This window comes from Patella vulgata, chromosome 3 (assembly GCF_932274485.2).
Source record: "Patella vulgata chromosome 3, xgPatVulg1.2, whole genome shotgun sequence".
Classification (NCBI taxonomy): Eukaryota; Metazoa; Mollusca; class Gastropoda; family Patellidae; genus Patella; species Patella vulgata.
Window position 1 is genome coordinate 34,254,710 of NC_065881.2, and position 20,535 is coordinate 34,275,244.

At 34.5% G+C, this 20,535-nt stretch overlaps 1 long non-coding RNA gene across 1 annotated transcript in view; it reads left to right on the forward strand.

The window, feature by feature from the left end:
* LOC126816754 (uncharacterized) overlaps positions 1-5,807 on the forward strand; it is a 52,366-nt gene extending 46,559 nt beyond the window's left edge. Inside the window, exons 2-3 of the long non-coding RNA XR_007678571.2 lie at positions 5,336-5,423; positions 5,684-5,807. This is a non-coding gene — a long non-coding RNA (uncharacterized LOC126816754). The remainder of the gene's footprint in view (positions 1-5,335; positions 5,424-5,683) is intronic.
* Positions 5,808-20,535: the final 14,728 nt, after the last annotated feature.

The following is a 20,535-nucleotide window of genomic DNA, read 5'->3' on the forward strand; positions in this document are numbered from 1 at the left end:
ATTGATGATAAAAAGGTTGTATTTGTACCGAATCCAAAAAGTATGTTGTATGACATTGCATTATCTGTACCAATTATTTATTTGCAAACCAATATACAATGTTTATTTCTACTCCAATATATTTGTTTCAACCCATGATAGTTTATTCACTCTTCTCACTTAAATACAAGAATAACACACGATTAAATTACTGAAACAAGTAATGCTGGTAGATTATAATTTGATATTGTATACCATTTACTCTCTGTTAGATAAGGCGACGTGGTAATCTGTTAGCTAAACATACATGGAAGTATATGTTAGATAACTACAATTTATGATATATTTTAAACCAAGGAAGTGGCCTTTCTAAAAATAAAAAAAAAGCAAACCCTCCTTGTGATACACTTGTGAACATTTTAAAAGACCCATTTCGCTGTGTTCCAGAAAAATCCCCATTATAGCTAGTGCATTACATGGTTGTTGTTGGGGGAAAGGTGGGTCTTTTCTATTGGCAATGATTTACTTTTTATAGGCCCACATTGAAATGTGGTCGTATATTGTCGTCGCCCCCCTTTTGCTGTTAATATCCGATTGACTTTAAATTTATACGCAGTGTTTAAGGTCATAAGACGAAGAAGCCTTTGATTTGCTCTGCCCAGGCAACGTTCCTGTGCTCCGATTGCCTTCAAATATGCACAGAATGTACCTTGGGATTCTAGCTATCACATATTAAAAATAGAAGAGTGTTGGATTCCGAGAACGTTCAAAATAAATTCAAAACCCGCCCCCAACAATCAAAGGTTTTTTGCTTAAAAAATTGCCGTATTTTATCGAATTTTTATTGTTCTTGATATCTGAGGATTTTTCTCAATTTAGTATGTGATAAATATCATCGCGGCGCAGCCAACCGCTAGAAATTCCAGAGATTTGGACCACCGGAATGATGCCTCAGCAGTCAAAAAAGGTCAAAATAGGCGATTTCGGTTTCTAGTGTCGATACATCGTTACGGTCATTTTAAAAATTTGTCTTTTAAGGATAATGTGTATAGTACCAGTACCTATCACATACGGAAGAGGCGATAAAATCTCTTTGCATTTGCAATTTCAAAATTAATTAAAACCAATATTAAATTCCGAAAATCGTTTTTTTGCTAAAACTTTGCTTAATCGGATCAAAATGGGAGTAAGGCACAGAGTCCGGGGTGGTAATGGGCGTATTGTGTCCAAATTTCATGGTTTTCGGACAATCGGTGCCGGTGTCACGGCGAAATTCCACTTTTTTCCCCTCATGGAAGCCGTAAATTGACTTGAAGCCAGGGTCCTTGAAGTTGTACAGCTGCACCCGGTGACCGATATTTATTTAACGGGGAATAAGTGATAATTCATATTATAGCAGTAAATAATTAAAATATTTCATAGGGATTATAATAATATCTATATCTTGTCTGGGTACAGGGTTAAAACCAATATTAAATTCCGAAAATCGTTTTTTTGCTAAAACTCTTTTTTTTTAATGGGATCAAAATGGGGGTAAGGCACAGAGTCCGGGGTGGTAATGGACGTATTGTGTCCAAATTTCATGGTTTTCGGACAATCGGTGCCGGTGTCACGGCGAAATTCCACTTTTTTCCCCTCATGGAAGCCGTAAATTGACTTAGAAAAAAAACGACGAAAGGCAGGTGACAAGAACAAACGACTTGAACGAATGCAGGTATCACCTTGAAATTTTCAGGGTACCTAGGTACCAACGTGAAAAGTTGCTCGCCGGAATTTAGTACTCATGGTACCTTTGGTTCCAGCGTAGCGCATGCGCGAAGTCAAATCCAGCTAAACTCGAAAACAACCTTGTCGGCACGGAAAACATCAAAGGAGAAATTCGAATAAAAAATGATACAATGATTTCACACAACAGGCCAGCTATTAGCCTCTCGATTGACAAGAGTTTCATCGCCCTCCATTCATTATAACCAATGTCATCGTGCCCTAAAGAATCAACAAATCAGCTTGCTTATCTCTGCTTACCCTAGGCAAAAAATGCTCATCTTTGAACTCAATCATGACATTGACCTAGTGAACGCCTACACCAAGTTTGAACATTCTAGCTTAATTAGAAGGAGAGTTCTTGTGTTCCAAAGTCCCGGCCCTTCAAATTGCTTCTATTTTTCATTTTCAATTCAAAATGGTGACCATCACGTGACCGAAATCAAAATTCTGATCCGATAGATTTTTAGGTATTCCTTCCAGGATTCCGAAAATATGACGACCGAGTCTGTAAGTAAAATAGCAAAAAAGCCTTTTTGATTTTTCACGTTTAAAGATGGTGGCACTTCCGGTTCGATCGACAAACTCCATATTTTGTGTACGAATCAGTAATTACTTGTCTAGTATCGAATTTTTTTTTTAGGTCATTCTGACCTATATTTCGACGATTTTTTTGAAAACTTTGATCCTTAATTTCACCAAGGGGAGATAATTTAGAAAATTTCCAAGGACATCATTGAAGTCGCATTGGCAAGATCTACTAACATTCTAAATTTCACGAAAATCGCACAACTATTAAAGAAGTTGTCAAATTGGTAATAACTTCCGGTTCGAAATGACAGCGACGAATTTTCGAAATGCCAAAATCCGAAATTGCAGATTTGAAGTAAATGTTTCAAGATACTCAAAGAAAAATAAATTAGTAAAATAGGTCAAATAGTCACAGAGTTACAGCATTGTAGGTCAAATGCATTCCTTCGTAAAATTCGGTGATTTCGGATTCGTAAAACGTTTTGAAAATATATTTAATCAACAGCCACCACCCATTTTTGGGGGGATAGGTAAAAGTTTCAGAACGATCCTATGGTTAGATTCTGAGAAATCCGATTTGTGGACAAAACACAAAAAAAAAATAACAATAATAATCTTAACAGAAACAATAAGCTTTCATATGTAATATGAAAGCTTAATAATCTTAACAGAAACAATAAGCTTTCATATGTAATATGAAAGCTTAATAATAATAACTAGACCTGCAAGTAGCACTGAACCGGCTTTCAGGAATCAGACAGGAAGCGTGTCATACAATAGCCCATTTATCAAGCTACCAAACGATACTTTAGATGTTTTGATCCGGTCACACCCGATGGTGAAATCCCGATTATTGCAAGAGCACCGATTATTTTAAATATCGAATATTTATTTGACTACATTCTGTTTACGGATCATTATCGGGATAGATTTAACAAGTGGTATGGGAACTTAACTTCCTGTACCAGAAGTTTCAGACAGATCCATTGGACAGTTTTACCTCTCTTATACCATTAGAAGCAGATTTATAGATATAACGATTTTTCGACTTTTTTCAAAGATTGTGGCCCTTTTGTACCATTTATACTATATTGAGGCTTTTAAATTTTGATTCATACCATAGACCACCGTTAGGACTCTAAGTAAAAGAAGTTTAAGAAAGGAAATAAGAGAAGTTTTCGAAATAAAAGCGTCTGAATAGGCTCCAAAAAGGAAAATAATAGATTTTCAGCGTTTCATTATATATTGCCTAACCATTTAGATGTCATACGAATGTCCATTTAGTTGTTTTGATTCGGTGAAATCTTACGTAGTAATAACTTTTTTCGCAAGATCACCATTTTTTCTCAATATATCGGATATTTTTTCGACTACTTCCGGTTTTGGGATCATTGTCGGAATAGTTTTAACAAGTTGTTTGGTTACCTAGCCTTCTGTACAAGAAGTTTTAGAAAAATCCATTTAGCTGTTTTCCAAAGAAAGAAAAATAGAAGAGCATTTTCAGTAATTTAAGGATTTTTCAACTTTTTTCCAAGATTGAGGCTCTTTTTCGACCACTTATATTATTTCAATGCTTTTATTTTTGGACTCACGCCGTAGTCCACCAATAGGACTCTGGGTAAAAGAAGTTTGAGAAAAATCGTAGTTTTCGTTTTCGAGAAAATGGCGTCTCAAAATGCTCCAAAACGGAAAATACTAGATTTTCGGCGTACCATAATTTATTTTCTAGCCATCTAAATCGCATCATTCAGATGTCATATGATAGTCCATTAATGGGGCTATCCAGCGATAATTTAGTTCTTTTGATCCGCTTAGATCTGATGGAGAAATCAAGTTTTTCGCAAGAGCGCTAATTTTTTTTAACCTTTTTCTTCATTTTTTGAATACGTCCGGTATGGAGATTATTGTCGGGATAGTTTTGATAACCTGATTGGCTTATCAAATAGCCACAGGGCTATGTAATGAAATATTACATTGTCTGATCAGATAAAATGCCCCTGGGAAATCCTATGTTCAAAAGTGTCAAAAATATCAAAATGTCAAAATATCGAAAATTAAATTTAAATATTTTAATACATATTATAGATCGTTAGAATCGTAATTACGTCAGCTATCTGAATATGTAACTTTTTTGTAATTTTTTTTAAAAATAATAAAGTAATAGAGTATTTTCCAAAATTATTCCAATGCAAACTGTAATGATATGTGTTCTCAATTGTAACCTTAACACAGTTTAAGGTTGCAAGTATAGTAACTAGGTAGCCATGGTGTCTGAGATACTTGCTCATGAGCCTCAAGGTAGCATATTTGCTCTCTGCTCTGGCCTCACAAGGACACCTGTCTAGTCATGCCTTTGGGACACAAAGCCATGGAGCGTGGACCAATGTATTGTATATGTTGGCGTGCCCAGAAAAGATCCCATGGCAGTTAGTATTCAGTGTAAGAGTAGGCAATAGTGGCACTGCCAGCTAAGATTTCCTGCTCCCTGCTTTGGCCTCACAAGGACACCTGTCTAGTCGTGCCGATGGAACACAAGCCGTGGAGCGTGGACCCATGTATACGTTGGCGTGCCCAGAAAAGTTCCCTTGGCAGTTAGTATTCAATTTAAGAGTAGGCAATAGTGGCACTGCCAGCTAAGATTTCCCTCAATGCACACTGTATGGTGTATTGCCGTCTTCATTAGCCCAGTAGGTGTAGAAAACGTAAGCGTACAATTTCATTTCATTGGAAGCCACAATCTTTCAGCCAGAAAGAACAGAGCAGTGACTATTGCTTTGCATTGGAGTGAAAACCAAGGTCTCATGCACAAGTTGAGAGCATTAAAAAAAGAACAGTTAGAAAAACAAATAAGAGAACAGAAAATTTCCCTCATAGATTTATAGGAAAACCTTGAAATTGAGAATGCAAAATAGCAGTTGGCCATATTCCATGCCAAAAACTACTGCATGGTGCATTGCTGTTTTTATAAGCAGCAGTAGGACATTAAAACCTCATTGATATTCCATTTCATATATCATTTGATTTACAAAATTATAATTTTGTATTTTTTAATTTTTGTTAGCATTTATTATTGACTGTTATTGGAGCTCATGTACTTTTTCAAACTGGATTATTATTTTGTTTTTGGTGATGGGCAGATCAACACTATGGTAAGTCTCAGTGATATGTAAACTAAGTGCAGTAGCGTCCAAACCCTATAAAACTAAAGCAATAGTGCCTACTTGGTGTTGTCTGTGGAATTGATCTTTGGTGCATTCATATGTAAGTGCAAACATGTGTTGATGTTAAATTTAGGATTGTAAATAAAACTGTAACTCTCATACATGTACATGTACTGTCATCACTTATAAAAGGTGAATTTTCATAGCATCTCAGTGAGTTAAAGTTTTTATACTATTTTGTATTTCAGGTTTTCAAGGAAAGATGTCTTATTTCCAATTTTAAAGAATCTTGCTGAAATCTTAATGTTTTTCCTTCAACTTTATTCTGGTTCCTTATTGTATCTAAAATAAATTAAGAATGCAAAATCTGACTTGTAATCTGTGTTTGGAAAAATTAAAGTTGGCTGTCCTTATGATTCCTCTTCTGGTAGCTATCTAACCTACAGGTCCAATGTTCAAGGCTGGTGTTGCCAAGAAAGCTATTTTGGATTTTCCATAATGGTTCCTCCCTTGTCAGTGGGGCAGAATGGAAAGCCTGACAAGGAACAACATATAGGTGTTCACTGTTCAGACATGGATAAGCCACTAAGGTCCCTTGTAACTCGAACCAAATCCTCAATACTCAGTGGGTAAGACATTGCCTGTCTGAACTTGAGTTCCTGTGTTCAATTCTCTGTAAGCCGAGAAAGTTCATCAGAAATCACTGTAATCTGGGTATCATTTAATCCTGTGTATCTAGCACTAAATTCTTTAACAATCGTTTGATATCAAATGTTTGTTTAAAACCGCGTTTCGACCTCTAGCTGGCCGGTCACCTCTGGCTTGCGGCTGTGGTTTCGATCCCAGGTGTGAGCATATGTGGCATGGAGATCGGGCGCCTTCTCAACCTCGTGTGTTTCCTCTGGGCACTCCGTTTTCCTCCCACTGCTAAAGACCCCTACGCAAAAGCGAATTATTGAAATAAAGTTAAAAACATATGTTAGTCCGAAATGACCTAGTTTGTGTCGAGTGGACGCTAAACCCCATTTCGTTCTCTCCCATAATTGCCATGCATGATAAGATCCCTGTGAAGTTGGAATTTAAAATAACAGTAGACTGTAGAACCACTATCTGGGCAAGGTTTCTCTCATAGTACGTTGTACGTTTGGTTTGCAGGGTTGTTCCTTTTGATTGGGGCATCATATAATTACTTGATTTGTCATAGTAGGCAACTACAGACTCCTAACATTCAGAATTAGAATTAAATGTATGTCATAGTGAAGCCGTTGGACCAAATTCCCCCCATAAAATTGATCTATGCATACATCATTTGACCCTCGGTCATAATATATTCGGATGCACAGTCATATCATCCTGTGCACGGACAGATAACTCCACAACTGGAACCAAAAATAGAATCCATACAAATCGTTGTGGCTCGGTGAGTAAGGCGTTGACTGGCTGACCTAGCGGTCCTGTCATTGATCATGGTATTGGCTAAGAAAGTGCATTGTTATAATTAATAGGGTCTAGCACGGAACAGTCATTTACAGGCCCGACGGGGGGGGGGGGGGGGGGGTCACCGCCCAACAATAATTTTGCAGCAAGTACTCTTTTTCTCCAGGTTATTGCGGCCCCTGGACCCTCGCCTATAAGGACCTAGGATGGAAGCCTCTCCCAAATCGAGAAGAACTTCTACCGGCCCTGATTTGAATGGGAAATAAAACCAAGGTCCCACGCATACATTGGAGTGGTCCTGTGTTCGATTGCATGTAAACCAAGATATTTCAACAGTATTGTTTTAGCAGATCACCCTCCACAGTGGTGTGGAATGGAGGACTTGACAACATACAAAGAACACCATGGTCCAGGCACAATCCCCTAATCCCACACAGCAATCACATTACATACAGATCTATATATCGTTTCGTATAACGTCGGACGTTTATTAACCAGATAGCATTGATGTTTCTAGTGGAATACTCACTCGTTGCAACGAATCATTTCATTGGCTTATCCATGGAGCTATCCAACGACACTTTGGTCCGCTAATATCTGACGGAGAAATCAAGTTTTCGCAAAAGCGCCATATGTTTAAACCTTTTTAAACATTTTTTGAATACTTCCGGTGTGGAGATTACTGTCGTGGTAGTTTTAATAACCGGTTTGGGCACTTAAATAACCGTAGGGCCCTGTTATGGATTATTACATTATCTGATCAGACAAAAATGCACCTGAGAAATACCATGTTCAAAGGTGCCAAAAATGTCAAAATATCGAAAATCAAATTTCAATAACTCAATACATATTATACATCGTTAAAATCGTAATTACATCAGCTATCTGAATATGTAACTTTTTTTTGATAATCTCTTAAAATAAAAAAATAGAGCATTTTCCAAAATTACACGATTTTGCGACTTTTTTCGGTTTTCAGGTCGTTATTTGACCTATTCCAGATATATCAAAGTCTTAAAGGAATGTTTCGTACACAAGACTACCAAAGGGTATCTCGATAGAGAAAGTTTCAGAAAAATTTCAATAACTCAATACATAATCGTTATCTCATAAAATAAGAAAATAATAGAGCATTTTCCAAAATTTCACGATTTTTCGACTTTTTTCGATATTCAGCCCTTTATTTGACCTATTCAAGATATTTCAAAGTCTTTAAAATGGAATGTATCGTACACGAGACTACCGAGAGGACTCTCGCTAGAGAATGTTTCAGAAAAATCGCTTGAGTAGTTTTCAAGATATGGGCGTCCAAAAACGCTCAAAATCAGACAATACTTGACTTTCAGCGTACCATATTTTGCTGCTTTTTCGTAGTATCCATATGAATTTGGTATCATAAGATAGTCCAATAGATACTTAACTTCCTGTAACAGAGGTGTTAGAGTTAATATTACGTCACTTCCGTTGCCGACAGAAAAATTTCACCGTAACAAAAAAAATTACAATTGGGACCACGAAGCATATGAACTTTGCTTTATACAAATCGAACAATAAATAATTTTTCGGGGTACGAAAAACTAAATTAGCCGATGGCGGCTAACGCAAATTACCGAGATATTTTTTTTCTCATTTCTGCTCAAGTAGGATAATATTTTAACCCTGTGTAAAATACCATCAAAAAATATTCATAAATAAAAAAGGTTTTCGTAAAAAAAAATTAAAAAGGTTTTCGTAAAAATTGTTTTTTTTTTCAAAATATCGGACATTTTTTCGACTACTTCCGGTTTTACGATCATTGTCGTGATAGTTTTATGAAGTTCTTTGGATACTTAACTTTCTGTACCAGAGGTGTCAGAAACATCCAATGAGTAGTTTTGGAAAAAAAGATAAATCAAAGAGCGTTTCCAAAAATTTAACGATTTTTCAATTTTTTTCAAAGTTTGAGGCCATTTTTGGACCACCTATATTATTTCAATGCTTTTCATTTTGGATTCACTATATAGACAACCGATAGGACTTTGAGTAAGAAAAGTTTAAGAAAAATCGTAGGCGTCGTTTTCGAGAAAATGGCGTCTCAGAATGTTAAAAAATCGGAAAATACTAGATTTTTCTTCATACAATAATTTATTTCCTTACCATCAAAATCGTATTATTTAGATACCACATGATGGTCCATTAATAGGGCTATCCAACGACACTTTAGTTCTTTTGGTCCGCTATTACCTAAGGGAGAAATCAATTTTTTCGCAAGTGCGACAATGTTTTTAACCTTTTTTGAATACTTCCGGTATGGTTATTATTGTCGGAATAGTTTTAATAGCCGGTTTGGGCACTAAAATAGCCACAGGGCTCTGTAATGATATATTACATTATCTGATCAGATAAAATGCCCCTGAGAAATCCTATGTTCAAAAGTGCCAACAATGCAAAAAAATTAAAATATCGAAAATTAAATTTCAATAACTACATACATATTATACATCGTTAGAATCGTAATTAGGTCAGCTATAAGAATATACAACCTTTTTTTGAAAATCTCTTAAAATAAAAAAAAAGTAGAGCATTTTCCAAAATTTCACGATTTTTCGACTTTTTTCGATTTTCAGTCCGTTATTTCAACTATTCCAGATATTTCAAAGTCGTAATGGAATGCTTCGTACACAAGACTACCACAAGGTCTCTCGATAGAGAAAGTTTCATAAAAATCGCTGGCGTAGTTTTTGAGATACAGGCGTCCAAAAATGCTAAAAATCAGAAAATACTTGATTTTCAGCGTGCCATATTTTGCTGCCTGATCATAGTATCCGCAGGAATTGGGTATCATTCAGTGGTCCAATCACCGCCCGACCACATGATACCTTAATTTGTTTAATCCGTTGATATCGGACGGAGAAATCGTGTTTTTACCCAAAACACCAATTTTTCACGTTTCTTTCAAAATATCGCATATTATTTCGACTACTTCCGGTTTAAGGATTCTTGTTGGTTTATAAGTTGGTATTGGACTATAACTTCATGTTCCAGAAGTTTCAGAAACGTCAATTCTGCCATAAAACGAAACCCAAGCTCACAAAATGGGAAGAAAATTCGAAAAAAATCGAAAAATAAAGGGCGATAACTCTGAATAAAACTTATATTACTGGAATCGGATGGACTTTAGGTATCCAAAAATGTAAGTCAAATTTGAAAATTTTGAAAAATAACAAAAATTGTCTCTAGACCTGCAAGCAGCACTGAACCGGCTTTCAGGAATCAGACAGGAAGTGTGTCACACAATAGCCTATTTATCGACCTACCAAACGATACTTTAGATGTTTTGATCCGGTCACACCCGACGGTGAAATCCCGATTGTTGCAAGAGCACCGATTTTTTTTACTGTTTTTTTTTTTAAAAATATCGAATATTTTTTTGACTACTTCCTGTTTACGGATCATTATCGGTATAGATTTAACAAGTGGTATGGGAACTTAACTTCCTGTACCAGAAGTTTCAGAAAGATCCATTGGACATTATACCATTAGAAGCAGATTTACAGATTTAATGATTTTTTGACTTTTTTCAAAGATTGCGACCCTTTTGGACCATTTATGCTATATTTAGGCTTTTAAATTTGGATTCACACCATAGACCACCATTAGGACTCTAATTAACATCAGTTTAAGAAAGGAAATAAATAAGAGAGGTTTTTGAAATAAAAGCGTCTGAATAGGCTCAAAAAAGGAAAATAATAGATTTTCGGCGTTCTATTATTTATTGCCTATCTCGCGAATTTTTACCATTTAGATGTCATGAGATCGTCCATTGTTCGAACTATCCGATGACACTTTAGTTGTTTTGATTCGGTGAAATCTGGCGTAGTAATCACTTTTTTTCGCAAGATTGCCATTTTTTTACTTTTTACGGTTATTTTTTCTCAAAATATCGGAAATTTTTTCGATTACTTCCGGTTTTTGAATCACTGTCGGGATAGCTTTAACAAGTTGTTTGGTTACCTTATCTTCTGTACAAGAAGTTTCAGAATAATCCATTCAGCTGTTTTCCAAAGAAAGAAAATTAGAAGATCATTTTCAGTAATTTAAGGATTTTTCAACTTTTTTCCAAGTTTGAGGTTCTTTTTGGACCACTTATGTTACTTCAATGCTTTTATTTTTGGACTCACGCCATAGTTCACCGATAGGACTCTGAGTAAAAAATGTTTAAGAAAAAAATTAGTTTTCGTTTTCGAGAAAATGGCGTCTCAAAATGCTCCAAAACGGAAAATACTAGATTTTCGGCGTACCATAATTTATTTTCTAGCCATCTAAATCGTATTATTCAGATGTCATATGATAGTCCATTAATGGGGCTATCCAAAAACACTTTACAACTTTTGGTCCAGTAATATCTGACCGAGAAATCCAGCTTTTCGCAAGAGCGACAATTTTTTAACCTTTTTTTTACATTTTTTGAATACTTCCGGTATGGAGATTATTGTCGGAATAGTTTTAATAACCAGTTTGGGCAATTAAATAGCGGCAGGGCTCTGTAATGATATATTTATTACATTATCTGATCAGATAAAATGACCCTGAAAAATCCTATGTTCAAAGGTGCCAAAAATGCAAAAATGTCAAAATATCGAAAATTAAATTTCAATAACTCAATACATATTATACATCGTTAGAATCGTAATAAGGTCAGCTATCTGAATGTGTAAAATTGTTTAAAAAATAAAGTAATAGAGCATTTTCCAAAATTTCACGATTTTTCAACTTTTTTCGATTTTCAGTACGTTATTTTACCTATTCCAGACATTTCAATGTCTTATTGGATTGATTCATGCACAAGACTACCGGAGGGACTCTCGATAGGGAAAGTTTAAAAAAAATCCCTGGAGCCGTTTTCGAGATACAGGCGTCCAAAAACGCTAAAAATCAGAAAATACTTGATTTTCAATGTGTCATATTTTGCTGCTTGGTCATAGTATCCGTATAAATTGTGCATCATACGACAGTCCATTCCTCGGGCCACTCAACGAAAGCTTAATTTGTTTAATCCATTGATACTGGAAGGACAAATCGAGTTTTTCTCCAAAACACCCATTTTTTGCGTTTTTTTTCGAAATATCTGTCATTATTTCGACTCATTCCGGTTTCCGGATCGTTGTTGAAATTGCTTTATGCAGCGGTCTGACTATATAGCTTTATGTTCCAGGACTTTCAGAAATATCTATTTATCCTTTCCAAAAAATATAAGGGTTTGGAAATGGGCAGAAAATTCGAAAAGAATCGAAAAATAAAGGGCAACAACTCGGAATAGAACTTATATTTCTGGAATCGGATGGTCTTCAGGTATCCAAAAATGTAGGTCAAATTTGAAAATTTTCAAAAATAACAAAAATTGTCTCGTAAACAACGTATTTTCAAAATTCGAACGACAAAAGCCATAAAAGAATGTTCGAAATTGAAAAATGTGAGATAGCCATTATCTCGGAAAAGATTCGGGGTTTCCGAAAATGTCATTTGTTTGAAAATAGGTAAAGAATTGACGAAACTACGGCCGATTTTCAATTCCGGAAAAAAAGTACAAAATTCGATTACTTCCGGTATGCGCAGAAGTTTCGAAATTGTTTTATCAAGTAGCCACCACATGGTTTCCAAATAGAAAATTTGGTTCCAGATCGATATCTGTTTTCGATCATGGAGAAATACCTATTCCAGATATATCAAAGTCTTAAAGGAATGTTTCGTACACAAGACTACCAAAGGGTATCTCGATAGAGAAAGTTTCAGAAAAATTTCAATAACTCAATACATAATCGTTATCTCATAAATTAAGAAAATAATAGAGCATTTTCCAAAATTTCACGATTTTTCGACTTTTTTCGATATTCAGCCCGTTATTTGACCTATTCAAGATATTTCAAAGTCTTTAAAATGGAATGTATCGTACACGAGACTACCGAGAGGACTCTCGCTAGAGAATGTTTCAGAAAAATCGCTTGAGTAGTTTTCAAGATATGGGCGTCCAAAAACGCTAAAAAATCAGACAATACTTGACTTTCAGCGTACCATATTTTGCTGCTTTTTCGTAGTATCCATATGAATTTGGTATCATAAGATAGTCCAATAGATACTTAACTTCCTGTAACAGAGGTGTTAGAGTTAATATTACGTCACTTCCGTTGCCGACAGAAAAATTTCACCGTAACAAAAAAAATTACAATTGGGACCACGAAGCATATGAACTTTGCTTTATACAAATCGAACAATAAATAATTTTTCGGGGTACGAAAAACTAAATTAGCCGATGGCGGCTAACGCAAATTACCGAGATATTTTTTTTTCTCATTTCTGCTCAAGTAGGATGATATCTTAACCCTGTGTAAAATACCATCAAAAAATATTCATAAATAAAAAAGGTTTTCGTAAAAAAAAATTAAAAAGGTTTTCGTAAAAAATTTTTTTTTTTTCAAAATATCGGACATTTTTTCGACTACTTCCGGTTTTACGATCATTGTCGTGATAGCTTTATGAAGTTCTGTGGATACTTAACTTTCTGTACCAGAAGTGTCAGAAACATCCAATGAGTAGTTTTGGAAAAAAAGATAAATCAAAGAGCGTTTCCAAAAAATTTAACGATTTTTCAATTTTTTTCAAAGTTTGAGGCCATTTTTGGACCACCTATATTATTTCAATGCTTTTCATTTTGGATTCACTATATAGACAACCGATAGGACTTTGAGTAAGAAAAGTTTAAGAAAAATCGTAGGCGTCGTTTTCGAGAAAATGGCGTCTCAGAATGTTAAAAAATCGGAAAATACTAGATTTTTCTTCATACAATAATTTATTTCCTTACCATCAAAATCGTATTATTTAGATACCATATGATGGTCCATTAATAGGGCTATCCAACGACACTTTAGTTCTTTTGGTCCGCTATTACCTAAGGGAGAAATCAATTTTTTCGCAAGTGCGACAATGTTTTTAACCTTTTTTTTTCATTTCTTGAATACTTCCGGTATGGTTATTATTGTCGGAATAGTTTTAATAGCCGGTTTGGGCACTAAAATAGCCACAGGGCTCTGTAATGATATATTACATTATCTGATCAGATAAAATGCCCCTGAGAAATCCTATGTTCAAAAGTGCCAACAATGCAAAAAAATTAAAATATCGAAAATTAAATTTCAATAACTACATACATATTATACATCGTTAGAATCGTAATTAGGTCAGCTATAAGAATATACAACCTTTTTTTGAAAATCTCTTAAAATAAAAAAATAGTAGAGCATTTTCCAAAATTTCACGATTTTTCGACTTTTTTTCGATTTTCAGTCCGTTATTTCACCTATTCCAGATATTTCAAAGTCGTAATGGAATGCTTTGTACACAAGACTACCACAAGGTCTCTCGATAGAGAAAGTTTCATACAAATCGCTGGCGTAGTTTTGAGATACAGGCGTCCAAAAATGCTAAAAATCAGAAAATACTTGATTTTCAGCGTGCCATATTTTGCTGCCTGATCATAGTATCCGCAGGAATTGGGTATCATTCAGTGGTCCAATCACCGCCCGATCAAATGATACCTTAATTTGTTTAATCCGTTGATATCGGACGGAGAAATCGTGTTTTTACCCAAAACACCAATTTTTCACGTTTCTTTCAAAATATCGCATATTATTTCGACTACTTCCGGTTTAAGGATTCTTGTCGAAATTGCTTTATAAGTTGGTATTGGACTATAACTTCATGTTCCAGAAGTTTCAGAAACGTCAATTCTGCCATAAAACGAAACCCGAGCTCACAAAATGGGAAGAAAATTCGAAAAAAATTGAAAAATAAAGAGCGATAACTCTGAATAAAACTTATATTACTGGAATCGGATTGACTTTAGGTATCCAAAAATGTAAGTCAAATTTGAAAATTTTGAAAAATAACAAAAATTGTCTCTAGACCTGCAAGCAGCACTGAATCAGACAGGAAGTGTGTCACACAATAGCCTATTTATCGACCTACCAAACGATACTTTAGATGTTTTGATCCGGTCACACCCGACGGTGAAATCCCGATTGTTGCAAGAGCACCGATTTTTTTACTGTTTTTTTTTTTAAAAATATCGAATATTTTTTTGACTACTTCCTGTTTACGGATCATTATCGGTATAGATTTAACAAGTGGTATGGGAACTTAACTTCCTGTACCAGAAGTTTCAGAAAGATCCATTGGACATTATACCATTAGAAGCAGATTTACAGATTTAATGATTTTTTGACTTTTTTCAAAGATTGTGACCCTTTTGTACCATTTATGCTATATTGAGGCTTTTAAATTTGGATTCACACTATAGACCACCATTAGGACTCTAATTAACATCAGTTTAAGAAAGGAAATAAATAAGAGAAGTTTTTGAAATAAAAGCGTCTGAATAGGCTCAAAAAAGGAAAATAATAGATTTTCGGCGTTCTATTATTTATTGCCTATCTCGCGAATTTTTACCATTTAGATGTCATGAGATCGTCCATTGTTCGAACTATCCGATGACACTTTAGTTGTTTTGATTCGGTGAAATCTGGCGTAGTAATCACTGTTTTTCGCAAGATCGCCATTTTTTTACTTTTTACGTTTTTTTTTTCTCAAAATATCGGAAATTTTTTCGATTACTTCCGGTTTTTGAATCACTGTCGGGATAGCTTTAACAAGTTGTTTGGTTACCTTATCTTCTGTACAAGAAGTTTCAGAATAATCCATTCAGCTGTTTTCCAAAGAAAGAAAATTAGAAGATCATTTTCAGTAATTTAAGGATTTTTCAACTTTTTTCCAAGATTGAGGTTCTTTTTGGACCACTTATGTTATTTCAATGCTTTTATTTTTGGACTCACGCCATAGTCCACCGATAGGACTCTGAGTAAAAAATGTTTAAGAAAAAAATTAGTTTTCGTTTTCGAGAAAATGGCGTCTCAAAATGCTCCAAAAAGGAAAATACTAGATTTTTGGCGTACCATAATTTATTTTCTAGCCATCTAAATCGTATCATTCAGATGTCATATGATAGTCCATTAATGGGGCTATCCAAAGACACTTTACTTCTTTTGGTCCAGTAATATCTGACCGAGAAATCCAGCTTTTCGCAAGAGCGACAATGTTTTAACCTTTTTTTTACATTTTTTGAATACTTCCGGTATGGAGATTATTGTCGGCATAGTTTTAATAACCAGTTTGGGCAATTAAATAGCGGCAGGGCTCTGTAATGATATATTTATTACATTATCTGATCAGATAAAATGACCCTGAAAAATCCTATGTTCAAAGGTGCCAAAAATGCAAAAATGTCAAAATATCGAAAATTAAATTTCAATAACTCAATACATATTATACATCGTTAGAATCGTAATTAGGTCAGCTATCTGAATGTGTAAAATTGTTTAAAAAATAAAGTAATAGAGCATTTTCCAAAATTTCACGATTTTTCAACTTTTTTCGATTTTCAGTACGTTATTTTACCTATTCCAGACATTTCAATGTCTTATTGGATTGATTCATGCATAAGAATACCGGAGGGACTCTCGATAGGGAAAGTTTAAAAAAAATCCCTGGAGCCGTTTTCGAGATACAGGCGTCCAAAAACGCTAAAAATCAGAAAATACTTGATTTTCAGTGTGTCATATTTTGCTGCTTGGTCATAGTATCCGTATAAATTGTGCATCATACGACAGTCCATTCCTCGGGCCACTCAACGAAAGCTTAATTTGTTTAATCCATTGATACTGGAAGGACAAATCGAGTTTTTCTCCAAAACACCCATTTTTTGCGTTTTTTTTCGAAATATCTGTCACTATTTCGACTACTTCCGGTTTCCGGATCTTTGTTGAAATTGCTTTATGCAGCGGTCTGACTATATAGCTTTATGTTCCAGGACTTTCAGAAATATCGATTTATCCTTTCCAAAAAATATAAGGGTTTGGAAATGGGCAGAAAATTCGAAAAGAATCGAAAAATAAAGGGCAACAACTCGGAATAGAACTTATATTTCTGGAATCGGATGGTCTTCAGGTATCCAAAAATGTAGGTCAAATTTGAAAATTTTCAAAAATAACAAAAATTGTCTCGTAAACAACGTATTTTCAAAATTCGAACGACAAAAGCCATAGAAGAATGTTCGAAATTGAAAAATGTGAGATAGCCATTATCTCGGAAAAGATTCGGGGTTTCCGAAAATGTCATTTGTTTGAAAATAGGTAAAGAATTGACGAAACTACGGCCGATTTTCAATTCCGGAAAAAAAGTACAAAATTCGATTACTTCCGGTATGCGCAGAAGTTTCGAAATTGTTTTATCAAGTAGCCACCACATGGTTTCCAAATAGAAAATTTTGTTCCAGATCGATATCTGTTTTCGATCATGGAGAAATACCTATTCCAGATATATCAAAGTCTTTAAAGGAATGTTTCGTACACAAGACTACCAAAGGGTATCTCGATAGAGAAAGTTTCAGAAAAATTTCAATAACTCAATACATAATCGTTATCTCATAAATTAAGAAAATAATAGAGCATTTTCCAAAATTTCACGATTTTTCGACTTTTTTCGATATTCAGCCCGTTATTTGACCTATTCAAGATATTTCAAAGTCTTTAAAATGGAATGTATCGTACACGAGACTACCGAGAGGACTCTCGCTAGAGAATGTTTCAGAAAAATCGCTTGAGTAGTTTTCAAGATATGGGCGTCCAAAAACGCTCAAAAATCAGACAATACTTGACTTTCAGCGTACCATATTTTGCTGCTTTTTCGTAGTATCCATATGAATTTGGTATCATAAGATAGTCCAATAGATACTTAACTTCCTGTAACAGAGGTGTTAGAGTTAATATTACGTCACTTCCGTTGCCGACAGAAAAATTTCACCGTAACAAAAAAAATTACAATTGGGACCACGAAGCATATGAACTTTGCTTTATACAAATCGAACAATAAATAATTTTTCTGGGTACGAAAATCTAAATTAGCCGATGGCGGCTAACGCAAATTACCGAGATATTTTTTTTTCTCATTTCTGCTCAAGTAGGATGATATTTTAACCCTGTGTAAAATACCATCAAAAAATATTCATAAATAAAAAAGGTTTTCGTAAAAAAAAATTAAAAAGGTTTTCGTAAAAAAAATTCAAAATATCGGACATTTTTTCGACTACTTCCGGTTTTACGATCATTGTCGTGATAGCTTTATGAAGTTCTTAACTTAACTTTCTGTACCAGAAGTGTCAGAAACATCCAATGAGTAGTTTTGGAAAAAAAGATAAATCAAAGAGCGTTTCCAAAAAATTTAACGATTTTTCAATTTTTTTCAAAGTTTGAGGCCATTTTTGGACCACCTATATTATTTCAATGCTTTTCATTTTGGATTCACTATATAGACAACCGATAGGACTTTGAGTAAGAAAAGTTTAAGAAAAATCGTAGGCGTCGTTTTCGAGAAAATGGCGTCTCAGAATGTTAAAAAATCGGAAAATACTAGATTTTTCTTCATACAATAATTTATTTCCTTACCATCAAAATCGTATTATTTAGATACCATATGATGGTCCATTAATAGGGCTATCCAACGACACTTTAGTTCTTTTGGTCCGCTATTACCTAAAGGAGAAATCAATTTTTTCGCAAGTGCGACAATGTTTTTAACCTTTTTTTTTCATTTTTTGAATACTTCCGGTATGGTTATTATTGTCGGAATAGTTTTAATAGCCGGTTTGGGCACTAAAATAGCCACAGGGCTCTGTAATGATATATTACATTATCTGATCAGATAAAATGCCCCTGAGAAATCCTATGTTCAAAAGTGCCAACAATGCAAAAAAAATTAAAATATCGAAAATTAAATTTCAATAACTACATACATATTATACATCGTTAGAATCGTAATTAGGTCAGCTATAAGAATATACAACCTTTTTTTGAAAATCTCTTAAAATAAAAAAATAGTAGAGCATTTTCCAAAATTTCACGATTTTTCGACATTTTTCGATTTTCAGTCCGTTATTTCACCTATTCCAGATATTTCAAAGTCGTAATGGAATGCTTTGTACACAAGACTACCACAAGGTCTCTCGATAGAGAAAGTTTCATACAAATCGCTGGCGTAGTTTTTGAGATACAGGCGTCCAAAAATGCTAAAAATCAGAAAATACTTGATTTTCAGCGTGCCATATTTTGCTGCCTGATCATAGTATCCGCAGGAATTGGGTATCATTCAGTGGTCCAATCACCGCCCGACCAAATGATACCTTAATTTGTTTAATCCGTTGATATCGGACGGAGAAATCGTGTTTTTACCCAAAACACCAATTTTTCACGTTTCTTTCAAAATATCGCATATTATTTCGACTACTTCCGGTTTAAGGATTCTTGTCGAAATTGCTTTATAAGTTGGTATTGGACTATAACTTCATGTTCCAGAAGTTTCAGAAACGTCAATTCTGCCATAAATCGAAACCTGAGCTCACAAAAAGGGAAGAAAATTCGAAAAAAATTGAAAAATAAAGGGCGATAACTCTGAATAAAACTTATAATAAAAATAATAATAAGAATAATAATCTTAACAAAAGCAATAGTGTTTCACACAAGCTACGCAGTGTGAAACCCTAATAATAATAATAATCTTAACAGAAACAATAAGCTTTCATATGTTATACATATGAAAGCTTAATAATAATAATAATAATCTTAACAGAAACAATAAGCTTTCATATGTAATACATATGAAAGCTTAATAATAACTAGATCTGCATAGCAGATATCAAAGCTTTCATATAAACTGCAAAAGGGATTATTAGAATCTATGAATCAACAACCACTTTGACGGAAAATATTCTCTCGGCTAATAAATCTTTTTTCTCTCAGCTACGAGATATACGTAGAATTAAACCGGCCCAGACCCGACCGTGTTGATAAGAAGCCGCTTATTTGACATTGACACATAACTGAAGGTGAATAGGCCTACCCGTCCAGTTAATACAATGGGCAATCTCACATCGGTCTACTAAAGAGAGGCACATACTAGTCGCCTCCTACTTCCCCAAGACATTTAGTCCAAACCTTGACTCTCATACATATAAACCATTTGGTACTACATGTACATGTATTTCGTACTTATATCATATTAAACCCCTCGGCCGCCATGTTGAATCACACAGTATTTAACGTTCTATATCCTAACATCTTTATGAAATCAACGACAAATCTAAACTTGGGCACTACAACCATTTTTATTTTTACATCATTCATTTTTTTTTAAATAAGTAATTCTATCACAAATTATAGTGAAGATACCGATCAGTTTTTCTTTGTGTTAATGCGTTCTACATTTTCAAAGCAATGATTCTTATAATGTGCGAGCCGCCATGACACCGGCGGATATTATAACTTCGATAGGCGAGAAACTTCAGGTAGCAGTTGGGTTTCATCAAATCATATAATTATGCGGTACGGCTTCACCTTTATTTCAATGGGAATTGGTTTATTATATGTGCAGTCCAGTTTTAGGTCAGTTTATGTGTAAATTAAGGGAGCTATACATAGGCCAGTAACCTTTTTAATACTGAAATCAAACAAATTTTACAATGTAGGTAGTGAAAACAAAATGTTATGTTAAGAGTTGTTCGAGGGTGGGGTGGGTGCATAAA